This window comes from Salvelinus namaycush, chromosome 35 (genome assembly GCF_016432855.1).
Source record: "Salvelinus namaycush isolate Seneca chromosome 35, SaNama_1.0, whole genome shotgun sequence".
Taxonomy (NCBI): Eukaryota; Metazoa; Chordata; class Actinopteri; order Salmoniformes; family Salmonidae; genus Salvelinus; species Salvelinus namaycush.
In genome coordinates this window covers 6775260-6796506 of record NC_052341.1, presented here as the reverse complement: position 1 = coordinate 6796506, position 21247 = coordinate 6775260, and the positions used below count along the sequence as shown (strand labels likewise).

Below are 21247 nucleotides of genomic sequence, written 5' to 3'. Positions count from 1 at the left end.
TCCTATTTCTCACTCTCTCCTCTCTCTATATCTATCTATCTCTCTCTATATAATATATCTGTCTCTCTTTTTCCATCTTCTCTTCCTCTATCTCTCTCCTCTATCACCCCCCGTCTCTCTTGCTCTCTCTCTCTCTCTTTCTTGCTTATCTTTCTTCTCTCTCTTCTCGTGCTCGCTCCATCTCTTTCTTTCTCTCTCTTTCACTTTCTCTTAATCTCTCTCTCCATCTTCCCAATAGTCGTTAATCTTCCTGGGCTGTGTGGCTGCTGCGGGCCGTGGCCTGAATCTGCTCTGTCTGGCTATCTACCTGAGCTGTCTGTGCTGCTGTCGGAAAGACGAGGAGGAGGAGAGCAAGAGGCCCAATCATGGTGTCACCTGGTCCGCCGTCGCCGCTGGACTCATCAGCTGGTGAGAAAGACACTATTACAATATACTAACCGACCTACTGTCTGTGTAGAGGTCACCTATGTCATGGTAGTCTTTTATGGGACGAGTGGCGGGCTCATAGTTGAGAAAATAGTCCTCATGTCCACAGACAATAGGGTAGGTGGCGGCCGCAGCACTCCAATTAGTTTCATAATAAAAGTCATCAGTGTAAGGGAATTTCGTATTTTTTTCACCCAACTTTTAACCTAAATCCAATGACATGGTGACATTTTCTGTTGATTTCACGTTAATTGACAACTGAACCAAATGTAAATCAAAACTAGAGTTCAAATGACGTCTGTCCCAGTGGGTTGTTTCCCCTCATCAATGTTTTTATATCAAGGGAAGTACTTAGAATGACATTAGCTGAAAGAATTCCCTTGATCAAAGACAAGGAGACAAACAAAAGTAATTCAAAGAACTTTTCACTACCTCACTCTCTTTGGGTAAAACTTTACAAAGGCTTGAATTATCTAATAGAATCTGTCCGCCAATAGGGCCTGCGGGGAACCCTTGGCATGTGGGTTCATCATCTGATCTGTACTGATAAGGTGTCCCAAATGGCACCCTATTCCCTATTTAGTAAAATCATTTTTACTGGGTTTATAGGGCTCTGGTCAAAAGTAGTACACTATGTAGGGAATAGGGTGTCATTAGAGGATTCAGACGAGATGGTCGTCCACACAAAGTGCCCTAATTGAATCTGTTTGGAGGAGTGGGCACTTGTGTCCTCCAATCTCGTGACAGCATCATCTCAGCCCAGTGCTTCTGCTCTTATTGAGTTAGGCTGGTGGCACTGGCATTTCCTCCCGTCAGCCATGACACGACATCACGCGCAGACACACACACACGCAAACACACACACAGACTCCAGTGATTCGGAAAGTATTCAGACCCCTTTTTTGTTACGTTACAGCTTTATTATAAAAATGATTAAATATATTTTTTTGCTCATCAATCTATACACAATACCCCACATTTTACAAAATTATAAAAATGTAAAACTGAAATATCAAATTTACATAAGTATTTCAGACCCTTTACTCAGGACTTTGTTGAAGCACTTTGGCAGCGGATTACAGGTGTGCTTCTTGGGTATGACGCTACAAGCTGGCACACCTGTATTTGGTGAGTTTCTCCCATTCTTCTCTGCAGATCCATTCAGTCAGGTTTGAGGGGAGCGTCGCTTCACAGCTATATTCAGGTCTCTCCAGAGATGTTCAATCGGGTTCAAGTCCCTGGCTGGGCCACTCAAGGACATTCAGAGACTTGTCCCAAAGCCATCCTGCGTTTTCTGGCTGTGTGCTTCGGGTCGTTGTTCTGTTGGAAGGTGAACCTTCACCCCAGTCTGAGGTCCTGAGCGCTCTGGAGCAGGTTTTCATCAAGGATCTGTCTGTACTTACTCCGTTCATTTTTTCCCTCGAACCTGACTAGTCTCCCAGTCCCTGCCGCTGAAAAACATCCCCACAGCATGATGCTGCCACACCATACTTTACCGTAGGGTTGGTGCCAGGTTCCCCAAGACAGTGACCTTGGCATTCCGTCCAAAAGAGTTCAATCTTGGTTTCATCAGACCAGAGAATCTTTAGGTGCCTTTTTGGCAAACTCCAAGCGCGGCTGTCATGTTCCTTTACTGAAGAGTGGATTCGTCTGGCCACTCTACCATAAAGGCCTGATTGGTGGGTGCTGCAGAGAGGGTGTCCTCCTGGAAAGTACTCCCATCTCCACAGAGGAACTCTGGAGCTCTGTCAGAGTGACCATTGAGTTCTTGGACACCTCCCTGACCAGAGCCTCTCCCCCGATTGCTCAGTTTGGCGGGGGGCCAGCTCTAAAGGGTCTTGGTGGTTCCAAACTTCTCCATTTAAGAATGATAGAGGCCACTGTTTTTTAGGGAATTTTCAATGCTGAAGACATTTTCAATGCTGAAGACATCATCGGTACCCTTCCCCAGATCTGTGTCGACACAATCCTGTCTCGGAGCTTTCCTTCAACCTCATGGCTTGGTTTTTGCTCTGACATGCACTGTCAACTGTGGGACCTTATATAGACAGGTGTGTGCCTTTTCAAATCATGTCCAATTAATTGCAATTACCACAGGGTGGACTCCAATCAAGTTGTAGAGAAACACTCAAGGATGAACAATGCAAAGGGTCTGAATACTTATGTAAACAAGGTATTTCTGTTTTTAATTTTGATTGCAACATTTAAAAAAACCTATTTTACTTTGTGCATTGTGTGGTATTGTGTGTAGATTGGTTAGGATTTGTATGTATTTAATCAGTTTTAGAACAAGTCTGTAACGTAGCAAATTGTGGAATAAGTCACAGGGTCTGAATACTTTCCGAATGCACTGTACATAAATAAATATACACACACCACACACACCACACATGTTAAGTGCAGTAGGGTGATCAATGTTAACAGATAACTATTTAACTCTTTCAGTTCACTGCTGTTGATAAAGACCCAAACAGAGGCACAATAATAAATCTCATTGTCGCTAGGCTGGGTATATGTTAAACCACACTGGACACCACTTTAAGGGATAATCCAGCCCAAACCACTATCCTTTGATTAAAAGTGTGAAATAGTGTTAAAACCCACAATGCTTGCAGTTAGTCTCTGCCCGAGTGAGGGCAGAGTATGTTTCTTTCCCACAGAGATACTTTGAGGAGATGGGAAACTCCATTAGAATTGTATTAATGCCAATGTGTATTGGCCCATGCGTTGTCAATGGGCCGCGCTGTGCATTTGGAAGATTTCTGGGACAAATGGAGAGTCTCTTTCAATGAGTGAATTGAAACTATGTGCAACTAGCTCAAAAACCAAACAATTGCATGAATTCATGAACAAGAAGTACAACATTCAGTGCTAGCTGTGCCACACAGAGACTCTGGGTTCGAGCCCAGGCTCTGTCGCAGACCCGCCGCACGGGAAGGTCCATAGGGCGACACACAATTGGCCAAGCGTCGTCCGGGTTAGGAGGGTTTGGCCGGTAGGGATATCCTTGTCTCATCGCGCATAGCAACTCCTGTTGGCGGGCGGGCGCAGAGCACGCTGACCAGGTCGCTAGGTGTTTTCCTCGACACATTGGTGCGGCTGGCTTCCGGGTGGATGCGCGCTGTGTTAAGAAGCAGTGCGGCTTGGTTGGTGTTTTTCGGAGGACGCATGGCTCTCGACCTTCGTCTCCCCCAAGTCCGTACGGGAGTTGTAGCGATGAGACAAGACAGTAACTACTAACAATTGGATACCACGAAATTGGGGAGAAAAAAGGGGGTAAATAAAAATTCAAAAATATTTAAAAATGTAATAAAAAAAAAGGAGTACAACATTGCAAATCTTTTCCAAGATGTGAGATAATTAACTTGTTCTCTGTAATATCGTATAGCTTTGGAATCATGACATTACGTACTTTCGAGGATAATAGGCAGGTTTCTAGGACTCTATACCTGACTTTGAGAAGGATTGCATGACGATTAGCTTAGCAACTGCATGACGCAGCATGACAACGTGAATGCGATGGGTCGACAGCCAGTTGGGTGGGGCATTTCTCCACTCATTGCCCAATTGATACCTATCCCTCCTTTATGTAATATACTCGTTTCCTACAGACACAGGGCCCATTGCTACTCGGTACTTGAAGGAGAAACGGAGTTGAATACTTTGGTACACTTAGATTGAGCACATCTTTTTTTTTTTCTCTCTCCCCATTTCGTGTATCCAATTGTTAGTAATTACTATCTTGTCTCATGCTACAACTCCCGTACGGGCTCGGGAGAGACGAAGGCGAAAGCCATGCCTCCTCCGAAACACAAACCCAAACAAGCCGCACTGCTTCTTAACACAGCGCGCCTCCAACCCGGAAGCCAGCCGCCGCAACAATGTGTCGGAGGAAACACCGTGCACCTGGCTACCTTGGTCAGCGTGCACTGCGCCCGGCCCGCCACACAGGAGTCGGCTGGTGCGCGATGAGACAAGGAATCCCTACCGGCCAAACCTTCCCTAACCCGACGACGCTAGGCAATTGTGCGTCGCCCCACGGACCTCCCGGTCGCGGCAGGCTCGCGACAGAGCTGGGCGCGAACCAGAGTCTGGTGGCACAGCTAGCGCTGCGATGCAGTGCCCTAGACCACTGCGCCACCCGGGAGCCAGATTGAGCACAATCTAAGCGAATATATATATACATTGTCATGAGGATATAAACGGATGGATGTGTTTCTACACAAGTAGGCCACATACTATCGATTGGCTGATTGGTGATCTGGAATGGAGGTCATTGTTTTAAAGCGTTATGAAACGTGATTAGTGTGTTATCCCCTGTTTCCATGATGGGAATTGTCACTATGATGCGTTCCTACACGATTATCATGATTTCCACATCGGACCAATTAGAAGATAAATTGATGGGTTTTTTATTTTATTTTACCCACTGATGGAACATGTTCTTCAACAAAAATTGACAGGAGATTATTTTTATTTTCGGGGGTGGATTATCCTTTAAGGCTGAACAATAATACCCTAAATTGTTCATGGTTAAGTGTGTTTGTCTGACACATTTACTCGGATTTCTCTTACTCAGATATCTGCTTTGTCTCATCAACTGTACTGCCATCAGAAGACACTGAGTTAAAAAGACACTTACATTTCATTACGTTGTCACACCCTGACCTTAGTTATCTGTTTTCTTTATGTATTTTGGTTAGGTCAGGGTTGTGACAAGGGTGGGTATGCAGTTTGTATATGTCTAGGGGTTTGTATGTCTAGGGGTTTTGTTAGTTAGGTATATGTATGTCTATGGTGGCCTGAATTGGTTCCCAATCAGAGGCGCAGCTGTTTATCGTTGTCTTGATGGGGATCATATATTAGGTTGCCATTTTCTTTGGTTTGTGGGTTCTTGATCTATGTTTAGTTGCCTGTACTGCACTATCAATTAAGCTTCACTGTTCGTTTTTATAAAGAAGAATGTACGCTTACCACGCTGCGCCTTTGATCTCCTCCTTAGACGGCCGTGACATACGTGTGACTGCATTATTTAAGCCTGTTGCCTAAAATGGAGAGTGGTCAACTGTCCACACACCCTCTCTTTTTAACAAGGAAATAAGTTATTATTATTTTGGGATGGTGCATGCAAGCCACAGCCCTGGCCTGGACAAGTAGGATAAGTGTCTTTAAGCTCTTGGTTCCAACATGTTAAACCAGGGATGTCACCAAAGGAATATATTTTTTACACAAAAGAACAGAACATGTTAGCTTCACTCATTAGAAGACTTTTCAACATCAAAAAGACTGTTGCAACAGATATCAATGAAGACATGAAAGGCTTTTCTGACTTCCATGAATGGAATGTTGCTTCAGTTAGTCTTTTTTTATATTCACTTCAATGTCAAAACACGAGGGTGTTTTTTCCTTCTGACGACCTGCTTTGAGTTGTTGTATCATCCTCTGATTCGTGAGCGTCTTTCCAAATGTGATAATAGTGTGTGTGTCCCAAATGGCACCCTATTCCCTATGTAGTGCACTACTTTGACCAGGGCCCGTAGGGCTCTGTTCAGAAGTAGTTCACTGTATAGGAATAGGGTAATATGTTGACATACACAAACAGCAATTGAGCCACTGTTCTCGATAGTAATTAAGTCTCTAGCAGTAAATGTGATTTTATTGTGGGTTCTCCAGGTTGTGGACTGACTTCGGCTCTGGGCTGTTATAGATGGAGTCTTTTGTAATATTAATTACAGTGGCAGATCCTGTTAGTTTGTCTCCTTCAATGCCTGTGTGAAATGAGATACGTGTCTCTAGAGAGAGTCATCCAACAGGCAGTTAAGAAAGCTAAGGCTAGCTTTTCAAACAGAAAGTGCATCCTGTAGTACTAACTCGAAAAAAGTTCTGGGATACTGTAAGTCCATAGAGGAATAGAGCACCTCCCAGCTGCCCACGCTCTGAGGCTAGGAAACACTGTTCACCACCGATAAATCCACTATAATTGAGAATTTCAATAAGCATTTCTACGGCTAGCCACTGCTTTCAACCTGGCTACCCTACCCCGGTCAACTGCCCGGCACCTCCACAGCAACCCGCCAAAGCGCCACCAAGTTCTCCTTCACCAAATCCAGATAGCTGATGTTCTGAAGAGCTGCAAATCTCACCCTACAAATCAGCTGGGCTACGACAATCTGGACCTCTCTTTCTAAAATGATCTGCCGAAATTGTTGCAACCCCATTACTAGCCTGTTAACCTCTCTTTCGTATCGTCTGAGATTCCCAAAGATTGGAAAGTTGCCGCGGTCATCCCCTCTTCAAGGGGGTGACACTCTAGACCCAACTGCTACAGAACTATATCTATTCTCGGGCTGATTCTCTTCTCTGTATACATCAATGGATGTGCTCTTGCTGTGGTGATTCTCTGATCCACCTCTAACAGACAAAAACATTCTGTATACTTCTGTCCCCTGCTTGGACACTGTTTAACTAACCTCCAGAAGAGTTCAATGCCATACAACTCTACTTCCGTGGCCTCCAACTGCTCTAAATGCAAGTAAACTAAATGCAATGCTATTCAATCGACCACTGCCCGCACTGCTCGCACCGTCCAGCATCACTACTTCTGGACTGCTCTGACTTGGATACGTTGGACAAACTACAAATACCTAGGTGTCTGGTTAGACTGTAAACTCTCCTCCAGACTCACATTAAGCATCTCAATCCAAAATTAAATCAGAATCGGCATCCTATATACGCAACAAGCATCCTTCACTCATGCTGCCAAACATACACCTCGTAAACTGACCATCCTAACGGTCCTCGAGACTTCGGTCGAGTCATCATATAAAATAGCCTCCAACACTCTCCTACAACAAACGGATGCACAGTCTATCACAGTGCCATCCGTTTGTCACCAAAGCCCCATACACTACCCACCATTGCGACCTGTACGCTCGTTGGTTGGCCCTCGCTTCATATCGCGCCAAACCCATGGCTACAGGTTATCTACAAGTCTCTGCTAGGTAAAGAAAACCCGCCTTATCTCAGCTCACTGGTCACATAGCAGCACCACTCGTAGCACGTGCTCCAGCAGGTATATCTCACTGGTCACCCCCAAAGCCAATTCCTGCTTTGGCGCCTTTCCTTCCAGTTCTCTGCTGCCATGACTGGAACGAACTGCAAAAATCCTGAAGCTGGAGAGGCATTCCTCCCTCACTATCGTTAAGCACCAGCTGTCAGAGCAGCTCACAGATCACTGCACTCTGTACATAGCCCATCTGTAAAACAGCCCATCTGTCTACCTACTCACCCCATACTGTATTTATATATTTATCTTGCTCCTTTGCACCCACAGTATCCCTACTTGCACATTCATCTTCTGCACATCTACCATTCCAGTGTTTGATTGCTATATTGTAATTACTTCGCCACCATGGCCTATTTATTGCCTACCTCCCTTATTTTACTCATATTGCACTCACTGTATATAGACTTTTATTTTATTTTGTTTACTGTATATTGACTGTATGTTTTGTTTATTCATGTGTAACTGTATTCTGTATGTGTCGAATTGCTATGCTTCATCTGGTCAGGTGCAGTTGCAAATGAGAACTTGTTCTCAACTAGCCTACCTGGTTAAATAAATGTGAAATAAAATCAAATCAAATATATTCATTGTATAATGAACATGATGGGAGACAGAGAGGTGGTTTCAAGTCGCAGGGCGCAGCAGGTGTTAATGTAAAGGACCACAGGAGGAGGCAGGTAGCTGGGTCCAGAGGGCAGGCAAGTGTTTATGTAAAAAGGACCCACAGGAGGCAGGTAGCTGGGTCCAGGGGCAGGCAGGTGTTTTTTGTAAAAGGACCACAGGAGGAGGCAGGTAGCTGGGCCAGGGCAGGCAGGTGTTATTGTAAAGGACCACAGGAGGCAGGTAGCTGGTGTCCAGGGCAGGCAGGTGGTATGTAAAGGACCACAGGAGCAGGTAGCTGGTCCAGGGGCAGGCAGGTGTTTTGTGAAAGGACCACAGGAGGAGGCAGGTAGCTGGGTCCAGGGGCAGGCAGGTGTTTATTGAAAAGGACCACAGGAGGAGGCAGGTAGCTGGGTCCAGGGGGTCCAAAAAGGCTAAAGTACAGGCAGGGAATAGGCAAAAGGCTGCATTAGTGAGGCAGGCCATAACTATCATACACGGGAGGATAAATCACAGGAACCCAGCGCTCCAACTAGAAGTGGTCACAAAAACAAACAATACATCACAATGATGGGTGCAAGAACTGAAAATAAATAGTGAGCCTGATAAAGGACATACAGGTGGTTGTGAACAGGTGATCAGAATTCAGGTGATTGGGATCAGGAGAGTGAGCTGCGTCAGGGGATCTACGTGTTTTGAGAGTGAGTTGGAAGCAGACGTTACACATGGGCTCCTTTGTTTTGAAACTGGGTGGTAGCGAACAGATACTAATCCCGTACATTGTCCTTTGTGTCTGGGAGGGATTAAAGAGCTTATGTGAATATACTTAATACGGTAGACCGACCGTTCCTTATTTGATCGCATTACACTTTATTATTGACTTATCTCAACAGTTGATGGTAGATATCACCTCTCTATCAACAGTAATGTTCTGATATCACCTCCCTATCAACAGTATTGTTCTGATATCACCTATCTATCAACAGTATGTGTTCTGATATCACCTTTCTATCAACAGTATTGTTCTGATATCACCTCTCTACCATCAGTATTGTTCTGATATCACCTCTCTATCAACGATATTGTTCTGATATTACCTCTATCAACAGTAGTGTTCTGATATCACCTCTCTATCAACAGTAGTGTTATGATATCACCTCTCTATCAACGGTATTGTTCTGATATCACCTCTCTATCAACAGTAGTGTTCTGATATCACCTCTCTATCAACAGTATTGTTCTGATATCACCTCTCTATCAACAGTATTGTTCTGATATCACCTCTCTATCAACAGTATTGTTCTGATATCACCTCTCTATCAACGGTATTGTTCTGATATCACTTCTCTATCAACAGTATTGTTCTGATATCACCTCCCTATCAACAGTATTGTTCTGATATCACCTCTCTATCAACAGTATTGTTCTGATATCACCTCTCTATCAACAGTATTGTTCTGATATCATCTCTCTATCAACAGTATTGTTCTGATATCACCTCTCTATCAACAGTATTGTTCTGATATCACCTATCTATCAACATTATTGTTCTCATATCCTCTCGCTATCAACAGTAGTGTTCTGATATCACCTCTCTATCAACAGTATTGTTCTGATATCACCTCCCTATCAACAGTAGTGTTCTGATATCACCTCTCTATCAACAGTATTGTTCTGATATCACCTATCTATCAACAGTAGTGTTCTGATATCACCTTTCTATCAACAGTATTGTTCTGATATCACCTTTCTATCAACAGTAGTGTTCTGATATCACTCTCTATCAACGGTATTGTTCTGATATCACCTCTCTATCAACAGTATTGTTCTGATATCACTCTCTATCAACGGTATTGTTCTGATATCACCTCTCTACCAACAGTATTGTTCTGATATCACTCTCTATCAACGGTATTGTTCTGATATTACCTCTCTATCAACAGTAGTGTTCTGATATCACCTCTCTATCAACGGTATTGTTCTGATATCACCTCTCTATCAACAGTATTGTTATGATATCACCTCTCTATCAACAGTAGTGTTCTGATATCACCTCTCTATCAACGGTATTGTTCTGATATCACCTCTCTATCAACAGTAATGTTCTGATATCACCTCCCTATCAACAGTATTGTTCTGATATCACCTATCTATCAACAGTAGTGTTCTGATATCACCTTTCTATCAACAGTATTGTTCTGATATCACCTCTCTACCATCAGTATTGTTCTGATATCACCTCTCTATCAACGATATTGTTCTGATATTACCTCTATCAACAGTAGTGTTCTGATATCACCTCTCTATCAACAGTAGTGTTATGATATCACCTCTCTATCAACGGTATTGTTCTGATATCACCTCTCTATCAACAGTAGTGTTCTGATATCACCTCTCTATCAACAGTATTGTTCTGATATCACCTCTCTATCAACAGTATTGTTCTGATATCACCTCTCTATCAACAGTATTGTTCTGATATCACCTCTCTATCAACGGTATTGTTCTGATATCACTTCTCTATCAACAGTATTGTTCTGATATCACCTCCCTATCAACAGTATTGTTCTGATATCACCTCTCTATCAACAGTATTGTTCTGATATCACCTCTCTATCAACAGTATTGTTCTGATATCATCTCTCTATCAACAGTATTGTTCTGATATCACCTCTCTATCAACAGTATTGTTCTGATATCACCTATCTATCAACATTATTGTTCTCATATCCTCTCGCTATCAACAGTAGTGTTCTGATATCACCTCTCTATCAACAGTATTGTTCTGATATCACCTCCCTATCAACAGTAGTGTTCTGATATCACCTCTCTATCAACAGTATTGTTCTGATATCACCTATCTATCAACAGTAGTGTTCTGATATCACCTTTCTATCAACAGTATTGTTCTGATATCACCTTTCTATCAACAGTAGTGTTCTGATATCACTCTCTATCAACGGTATTGTTCTGATATCACCTCTCTATCAACAGTATTGTTCTGATATCACTCTCTATCAACGGTATTGTTCTGATATCACCTCTCTACCAACAGTATTGTTCTGATATCACTCTCTATCAACGGTATTGTTCTGATATTACCTCTCTATCAACAGTAGTGTTCTGATATCACCTCTATCAACAGTATTGTTTTGATATCACCTCTCTAGCAACAGTATTGTTCTGATATCACCTCCCTATCAACAGTATTGTTCTGATATCACCTCTCTATCAACAGTATTGTTCTGATATCACATCTCTATCAACAGTATTGTTCTGACATCACCTCTCTATCAACAGTATTGTTCTGATATCACCTCTCTATCAGCAGCATTGTTATGATATCACCTCTCTACCAACAGTATTGTTCTGATATCACATCTCTATCAGCAGTATTGTTATGATATCACCTCTCTATCAACAGTAGTGTTCTGATATTACCTCTATCAACAGTAGTGTTCTGATATCACCTCTCTACCAACAGTATTGTTATGATATCACCTCTCTACCAACAGTATTGTTCTGATATCACCTCTCTATCAACAGTATTGTTCTGATATCACCTCTCTATCAACAGTAGTGTTCTGATATCACCTCTCTATCAACAGTAGTGTTATGATATCACCTCTCTATCAACGGTATTGTTATGACATCACCTCTCTATCAACAGTATTGTTCTGATATCACCTCTCTATCAACAGTAGTGTTCTGATATCACCTCTCTATCAACAGTATTGTTCTGATATCACCTCTCTATCAACAGTATTGTTCTGATATCACCTCTCTACCAACAGTATTTTTCTGATATCACCTCTCTATCAACGGTATTGTTCTGATATCACTTCTCTATCAACAGTATTGTTCTGATATCACCTCCCTATCAACAGTATTGTTCTGATATCACCTCTCTATCAACAGTATTGTTCTGATATCACCTCTCTATCAACAGTATTGTTCTGATATCACCTCTCTATCAACAGTATTGTTCTGATATCACCTCTCTATCAACAGTATTGTTCTGATATCACCTATCTATCAACATTATTGTTCTCATATCCTCTCGCTATCAACAGTAATGTTCTGATATCACCTCTCTATCAACAGTAGTGTTCTGATATCACTCTCTATCAACGGTATTGTTCTGATATCACCTCTCTATCAACAGTATTGTTCTGATATCACTCTCTACCAACGGTATTGTTCTGATATCACCTCTCTACCAACAGTATTGTTCTGATATCACTCTCTATCAACGGTATTGTTCTGATATTACCTCTCTATCAACAGTAGTGTTCTGATATCACCTCTATCAACAGTATTGTTTTGATATCACCTCTCTAGCAACAGTATTGTTCTGATATCAACTCCCAATCAACAGTATTGTTCTGATATCACCTCTCTATCAACAGTATTGTTCTGATATCACCTCTCTATCAACAGTAGTGTTCTGATATCACCTTTCTATCAACAGTAGTGTTCTGATATTACCTCTATCAACAGTAGTGTTCTGATATCACCTCTCTACCAACAGTATTGTTATGATATCACCTCTCTACCAACAGTATTGTTCTGATATCCCCTCTCTATCAACAGTATTGTTCTGATATCACCTCTCTATCAACAGTATTGTTATGATATCCCCTCTCTATCAACAGTATTGTTCTGATATCACCTCTCTATCAACAGTATTGTTCTGATATCACCTCTCTATCAACAGTATTGTTCTGATATCACCTCTCTATCAACAGTAGTGTTCTGATATCACATCTCTATCAGCAGTATTGTTATGATATCACCTCTCTATCAACAGTATTGTTCTGATATCACCTCTCTATCAACGGTATTGTTCTGATATTACCTCTCTATCAACAGTAGTGTTCTGATATCAACTCTATTAACAGTATTGTTTTGATATCACCTCTCTATCAACAGTATTGTTCTAATATCACCTCTCTATCAACGGTATTGTTCTGATATCACCTCTCTATCAACGGTATTGTTCTGATATCACCTCTCTATCAACAGTATTGTTATGATATCACCTCTCTATCAACAGTATTGTTCTGATATCACCTCTCTATCAACATTATTGTTCTGATATCACCTCTCTATCAACAGTATTGTTCTGATATCACTCTCTATCAACGGTATTGTTCTGATATCACCTCTCTACCAACAGTATTGTTCTGATATCACTCTCTATCAACGGTATTGTTCTGATATTACCTCTCTATCAACAGTAGTGTTCTGATATCACCTCTATCAACAGTATTGTTTTGATATCACCTCTCTAGGAACAGTATTGTTCTGATATCACCTCCCTATCAACAGTATTGTTCTGATATCACCTCTCTATCAACAGTATTGTTCTGATATCACATCTCTATCAACAGTATTGTTCTGACATCACCTCTCTATCAACAGTATTGTTCTGATATCACCTCTCTATCAGCAGCATTGTTATGATATCACCTCTCTACCAACAGTATTGTTCTGATATCACATCTCTATCAGCAGTATTGTTATGATATCACCTCTCTATCAACAGTAGTGTTCTGATATTACCTCTATCAACAGTAGTGTTCTGATATCACCTCTCTACCAACAGTATTGTTATGATATCACCTCTCTACCAACAGTATTGTTCTGATATCACCTCTCTATCAACAGTATTGTTCTGATATCACCTCTCTATCAACAGTAGTGTTCTGATATCACCTCTCTATCAACAGTAGTGTTATGATATCACCTCTCTATCAACGGTATTGTTATGACATCACCTCTCTATCAACAGTATTGTTCTGATATCACCTCTCTATCAACAGTAGTGTTCTGATATCACCTCTCTATCAACAGTATTGTTCTGATATCACCTCTCTATCAACAGTATTGTTCTGATATCACCTCTCGACCAACAGTATTTTTCTGATATCACCTCTCTATCAACGGTATTGTTCTGATATCACTTCTCTATCAACAGTATTGTTCTGATATCACCTCCCTATCAACAGTATTGTTCTGATATCACCTCTCTATCAACAGTATTGTTCTGATATCACCTCTCTATCAACAGTATTGTTCTGATATCACCTCTCTATCAACAGTATTGTTCTGATATCACCTCTCTATCAACAGTATTGTTCTGATATCACCTATCTATCAACATTATTGTTCTCATATCCTCTCGCTATCAACAGTAATGTTCTGATATCACCTCTCTATCAACAGTATTGTTCTGATATCACCTCCCTATCAACAGTAGTGTTCTGATATCACCTCTCTATCAACAGTATTGTTCTGATATCACCTATCTATCAACAGTATTGTTCTGATATCACCTATCTATCAACAGTATTGTTCTGATATCACTCTCTATCAACGGTATTGTTCTGATATCACCTCTCTACCAACAGTATTGTTCTGATATCACTCTCTATCAACGGTATTGTTCTGATATTACCTCTCTATCAACAGTAGTGTTCTGATATCACCTCTATCAACAGTATTGTTTTGATATCACCTCTCTAGCAACAGTATTGTTCTGATATCAACTCCCAATCAACAGTATTGTTCTGATATCACCTCTCTATCAACAGTATTGTTCTGATATCACCTCTCTATCAACAGTATTGTTCTGACATCACCTCTCTATCAACAGTATTGTTCTGATATCACCTCTCTATCAGCAGTATTGTTATGATATCACCTCTCTACCAACAGTATTGTTCTGATATCACATCTCTATCAGCAGTATTGTTATGATATCACCTCTCTATCAACAGTAGTGTTCTGATATCACCTTTCTATCAACAGTAGTGTTCTGATATTACCTCTATCAACAGTAGTGTTCTGATATCACCTCTCTACCAACAGTATTGTTATGATATCACCTCTCTACCAACAGTATTGTTCTGATATCCCCTCTCTATCAACAGTATTGTTCTGATATCACCTCTCTATCAACAGTATTGTTATGATATCCCCTCTCTATCAACAGTATTGTTCTGATATCACCTCTCTATCAACAGTATTGTTCTGATATCACCTCTCTATCAACAGTATTGTTCTGATATCACCTCTCTATCAACAGTAGTGTTCTGATATCACATCTCTATCAGCAGTATTGTTATGATATCACCTCTCTATCAACAGTATTGTTCTGATATCACCTCTCTATCAACGGTATTGTTCTGATATTACCTCTCTATCAACAGTAGTGTTCTGATATCACCTCTATTAACAGTATTGTTTTGATATCACCTCTCTATCAACAGTATTGTTCTAATATCACCTCTCTATCAACGGTATTGTTCTGATATCACCTCTCTATCAACGGTATTGTTCTGATATCACCTCTCTATCAACAGTATTGTTATGATATCACCTCTCTATCAACAGTATTGTTCTGATATCACCTCTCTATCAACGGTAGTGTTCTGATATCACCTATCTATCAACATTATTGTTCTGATATCACCTCTATCAACAGTATTGTTCTGATATTACCTCTCTATCAACAGTAGTGTTCTGATATCACCTCTCTATCAACAGTATTGTTCTGATATCACCTCTCTATCAACAGTATTGTTCTGATATCACCTCTCTATCAACAGTATTGTTCTGATATCACCTCTCTATCAACAGTATTGTTCTGATATCACCTCTATATCAACAGTAGTGTTCTGATATCACCTCTCTATCAACAGTATTGTTCTGATATCACCTCCCTATCAACAGTATTGTTCTGATATCACCTCTCTATCAACAGTATTGTTCTGATATCACCTATATATCAACAGTATTGTTCTCATATCACCTCTCTATCAACAGTATTGTTCTGATATCACCTCTCTATCAACAGTATTGTTCTGATATCACCTCTCTACCAACAGTATTCTTCTGATATCCCCTCTCTATCAACAGTATTGTTCTGATATTACCTCTCTATCAACAGTATTGTTCTGATATCACCTCTCTATCAACAGTATTGTTCTGATATCACCTCTCTATCAACGGTATTGTTCTGATATCACCTCTCTACCAACAGTATTGTTCTGATATCACCTCTATCAACAGTAGTGTTCTGATATCACCTCTCTATCAGCAGTATTGTTCTGATATCACCTCTCTATCAACAGTATTGTTATGATATCACCTCTCTATCAGCAGTATTGTTATGATATCACCTCTCTATCAACAGTATTGTTCTGATATCACCTCTCTATCAGCAGTATTGTTATGATATCACCTCTCTATCAGCAGTATTGTTATGATATCACCTCTCTATCAACAGTATTGTTCTGATATCACCTCTCTATCAACAGTATTGTTCTGATATCACCTCTCTATCAACAGTATTGTTCTGATATCACCTCTCTATCAACAGTTGGGGGGTGTTGGGGGGCCAGTAGGAGGCACTCTTTCCTCTGGTCTTAAAAAATATCCCAATGCCCCAGGGCAGTGATTGGGGACATTGCCCTGTGTTTATTTTTTTATTGAACCTTTATTTAACTAGGCAAGTCAGTTAAGAACAAATTCTGACTCCTGACTCTCTGTGGTCAATAAAGATATACCATGGCACTTATGGTAAGAGTAGGGGTGTTAACCCCGGTGTCTAACCCTCATACCATCATGGCCACCTAATCATCCCCATATTCCAATTGGCTCATTCAACCCCCCTCCTCTCCACTGTAACTATTCCCCAGGTCGTTGCTGTAAATGAGAATGTATTCTCAGTCAACTGACCTGGTAAAATAAGAATAGATAGATACAGTACAGTATTGCCATCCAGAGTGACACGGTGGTCTAAGGCACTGCATCACAGTGCATCGCTGTGCCACTAGAGATCCTGGTTCGAGTCCAGGCTCTGTCGCAGCCGGCTGCGACCGGGAGACCCATGGGGCGGCGCACAATTGGCCCAGCGTAGTCCGGGTTACGGAACGGTTTGGCCGACAGGGATGTCCTTGTCCCATCGTGCTCTAGCGACTTCTGTGGCAGACCGGGCGCATGCACGCTGACACGGTCGGCAGGTGTACAATGTTTTCTCCAACACATTGCGGCTGGCTTCCGGGATATGCGGGCATTGTGTCAAGAAGCAGTGCGGCTTGGTCGGGTCGTGTTTCGGAGGACGCACAGCTCTCGACCTTCGCCTCTCCCGAGTCCATACGGGAGTTGCAGCGATGAGACAAGATTACCAATTGGACTATCAATTGGATACCCCGAAATTGGGGAGAAAAAGGGTAGAAACAATATACTGTATATAAATAAAAACTGCACAGTATTGCTCAGAGATGGATCCCTGTTTAACTGAGGCCCTTCCTCTACTTAGCCTTGCCACATTCCATGCTGTAAACCTGCAGTGTATGAGGCCTTCTGTTTCAATAACCCTATCAGCTCTGCTCACCAACTCTCTCCAAGGGCCTCGTTGCCCTTATGTAGCCTGCAGATGGCACCCTATTCTGGCACCCCATCCCAAATGGCACCCTATTCTCTACATAGTGCACCTATTCCCTACATAGTGCACCTCGTCCAAAGCAGTGCACCATGTAGGGAATAGGGTGCCACTTGAGACGCAGACCCTTTGAGAGTCTTTAACGGGTGGGAATCCCAATCTATTGACGTATAGGACATCATTCTTCTCAATTGATGTGGAATCAATGTTACATAAGGCAGCAGGAGCTGGGGGCGTGATTAAGCGTGACAGTTCCAAGTGGACCAATGCGAAGCCCTCCTGGTCCTCCAGTCCCCATTGTGGCATTCATTGCGATTACTCATGTACTGGAGGCATCTTTGCAGTGGTCACTAGCTGACCAAAAAGCACATTTTTGTTTTCATACATTTTTATGATATAGTACATTTTGACTTTGCATCTGGCCCATCTAGCAGAAACCACTCAGTTCTGCCTCCAGGGCAAGATTCATGACAATAAACATCAACCTGCCATTGTGGGGGAGTGGGGATGGAAGGAGGGGGGCAGAGAAAACAAACAGCATATGGAATACACATCAAGCCTGATAAGAATCAGGACCCTCTTATGTAAAACCTGTAACAATCCACTTGTTTGGGCCAAACACAAACCCCACATCTCCGTCCCTAGACAACTGCCTCTTTAAGGTGTGTGTGTGTGTGTGTGTGTGTTAGAGAGAGAGAGAGAGAGAGAGAGAGAGGAACAGGGAGAGGTGGAGAGAGAGAGAGAAAGGGAGAGGTGGAGAAAAAGGGAGAGGAACAGGGCGAGGTGGAGGGAGAGAGAGAGAGAGAGAGAGAGAGAGAGAGGGAGAGGGAGAGAGACAGACAGGGAGAGAGAGGGAGAGGAACAGGGAGAGAGAGAGAGACAAGGAGAGGTGGAGAGAGAGAGAGAAAGGGAGAGGTGGAGAAAAAGGGAGAGGAACAGGGCGAGGTGGAGGGAGAGAGAGAGAGAGAGAGAGAGAGAGAGGGAGAGAGACAGACAGGGAGAGAGAGGGAGAGGAACAGGGAGAGAGAGAGAGACAGGGAGAGGTGGAGAGAGAGAGAGGATGAGGGACTTGACTATGAGTAGAGATTCAATTGCGTTACGATGTGTTAAACCCTTCATCCCTCTCCTCCTCTCTCCCTACTTGTCCTCCTCAATCATCCCTTTGCCTGAGCACCTTCCCCTCTTCCTCTCCTCTGTTCGCTCCACTCTCTGCCCCCTTCCCCCCCTCTCTCTGCCAGAACACAATGTTCCCCGGCGTGTTTGGGGAATCGGTAAAAATAAATAAATGAGGAATGGAGCACGTCATATAGTTACTGCAGTATATTCCAGGCCACTCTGAGAAAATAAACAAGATGCTTGAAAAAAGGTTACCTCCTCTCCCTTCTGTAAACCCTGCCTTGATCGCCCAAAACCCACTCAGGGACCACTTAACCCCACAGGCAAATAATAAAGAGAAATGTGGTCATACTGGGTTTGAAGTTTGAAGTGCTTCATTTATCGCTTGTGTCTACAGTACATGTACAGTACACTGAGTTCACAAAACATTAAGAACACCTTCCTAATATTGACTTGCACCCCCTCAGAAAAGCCTTGATTTGTCGGGGCATGGACTACAACACTAGTTCTCAATCCTGGTCCTGGGAACCCAAAGGGGTGCACATTTTTGGTTTTGCCCTAGCACTACACACCTGATTCAAATCATCAACTCATCATCAAGCTTTGATGATTTGAATCAGGTGTGTAGTGCTAGGGCAAAAACTAAAATGTGCACCCCTTTGGGTCCCCGGGACCAGGACTGAGAACCACTCGACTACATGATATCGAATGCCTTCCACAGGGATGCTGGCCCATGTTGACTCCAATGCTTCCCACAGTTGTGACAAGTTGGCTGGATGTCCTTTGAGTAGTGGACCATTCTTGATACGCACAGGAAACTGTTGAGCGTGAAAAACTCAGCAGTGTTGCAGTTCTTGACACACTCAAACCGGTGTGCCTGGCACCTACTACCACACCCCGTTCAAAGGCACTTAAATATTTTGTCTTGCCCATTCACCCTCTGAATGGCACATATACACAATCCATATCTTAATTGTGTCAAGGCTTAAAAATCCATCTATAACCTGTCTCCTCCCCTTCATCTACACTGATTGAGGTGGATTTAACAGGTGACATCAATAAGGGATCATAGCTTTAACCTGGTTTCACCTGGTCAGTCTATGTCATGGAAAGAGCAGGTGTTCCTAATGTTTTGTCCACTCATTGTATGTTTGTAAAAGTATGTATGTTTACATGTACTGTATGTGCATAAAAGTGTGTAGGAGAAATTGTAACTGATTCTGCAAGGACTTGTGAGATGAGGCACCTGGCTTGAGCTGTGCGTGAGTTTGTGTGTCAAGCGAAATGGGTGGATGCCCAGAACTGCAACAAAGCCAACCATGTCTGTCATTGTCCATCAGTTGAAAGAGAGCCAGTGGAAAAGACGAGACAGGTACAGAATGGACGGCAGGGTGTAAGATGTCTACAACTTCTAACAAAGGCTCATTAACTCAAATGCATTGACTCAGAAAGCCTGGCAAACTGTACAGAGGTCAATGCATATGATAAACACCTACCAGCTTCCACATACAGTAGGCATAGTTTATATGTGGGAGGAAAGATACACACAAACTGCTTTCATGAATTTTCATGAGCTCTGCGTTAGATACATATTTAATGTGCCAAATGCACAGAAATGCACAGAAATGCACAGAAATCCACAGAAATGCACAGAAATGCACAGAAATCCACAGAAATGCACAGAAATCCACAGAAATGTACAGAAATGCAGAAGTGTTGGTAAAGAACCCACACAACACTAACCTACTGGGTACCGTTTACTTATGGATGAGTTGTTCCACAAATAGAGTGCCTTTTATGACCTTGTGACATTATGTATGTACATTTTGATAAAACTAAACCATGTTGAAATATTCCACTAATAGTGTGTTTTCATGTGGGAAACCATGTTTGTTATAAAGTTGAGCATGTGCTCTTTCTGACAGAATGTTAAATTCTGTGAAATAAATAGATATTCCTGAACAAATGTAACTACCCAAAAGGCACTCTATTCATGGGACGACCCGGTTTACCATCCTACACTTCACCACCTAACGTCAGTAACTATCAATAGGCAGTGGAACGTTTGGTATGTATGCATGTGTATTAACATGATTAACATGTATTTTGGAAAAAGTGTTACTAACTCTGGTTGTGTTCTCCAACTATGATATTATATCGCCACCTGGTGGTAATCATACCAAAATGCCAACCAGTGAAACTGCTGTCTTTGGAGTGTTCCTGTGTGTTTGATGGTTTTTAACCCTACGTTAGTCGGGAAGCAGCTGACAAGAAAGGGTCTGAGCACGTGAGAGTGTGTCTGTCATTCTGCCCACCCATCTATCTGTCTGTGTGTGTGCTTGTGTGTGGCGTGCATACTCGTCCCTACCTTGGTGTGGAAGCAGCAGAAGATCTGGGTCAGGTAGGGGTGTTTCCTACCTTGGTCTGGAAGCAGCAGAAGAGCTGGGTCAGGTAGGGATGTTTCCTACCTTGGTGTGGAAGCAGCAGAACAGCTGGGTTAGGTAGGGGTGTTTCCTACCTTGGTGTGGAAGCAGCAGAAGAGCTGGGTCAGGTAGGGGTGTTTCCTACCTTGGTCTGGAAGCAGCAGA

At 42.2% G+C, this 21247-nt stretch overlaps 1 protein-coding gene across 1 annotated transcript in view; it reads right to left on the bottom strand.

Annotated features, from left to right (window-relative positions):
* LOC120029376 (protein kinase C epsilon type-like) overlaps positions 1–21247 on the bottom strand; it is a 128281-nt gene that overhangs the window by 13667 nt on the left and 93367 nt on the right. The window lies entirely within an intron of this gene.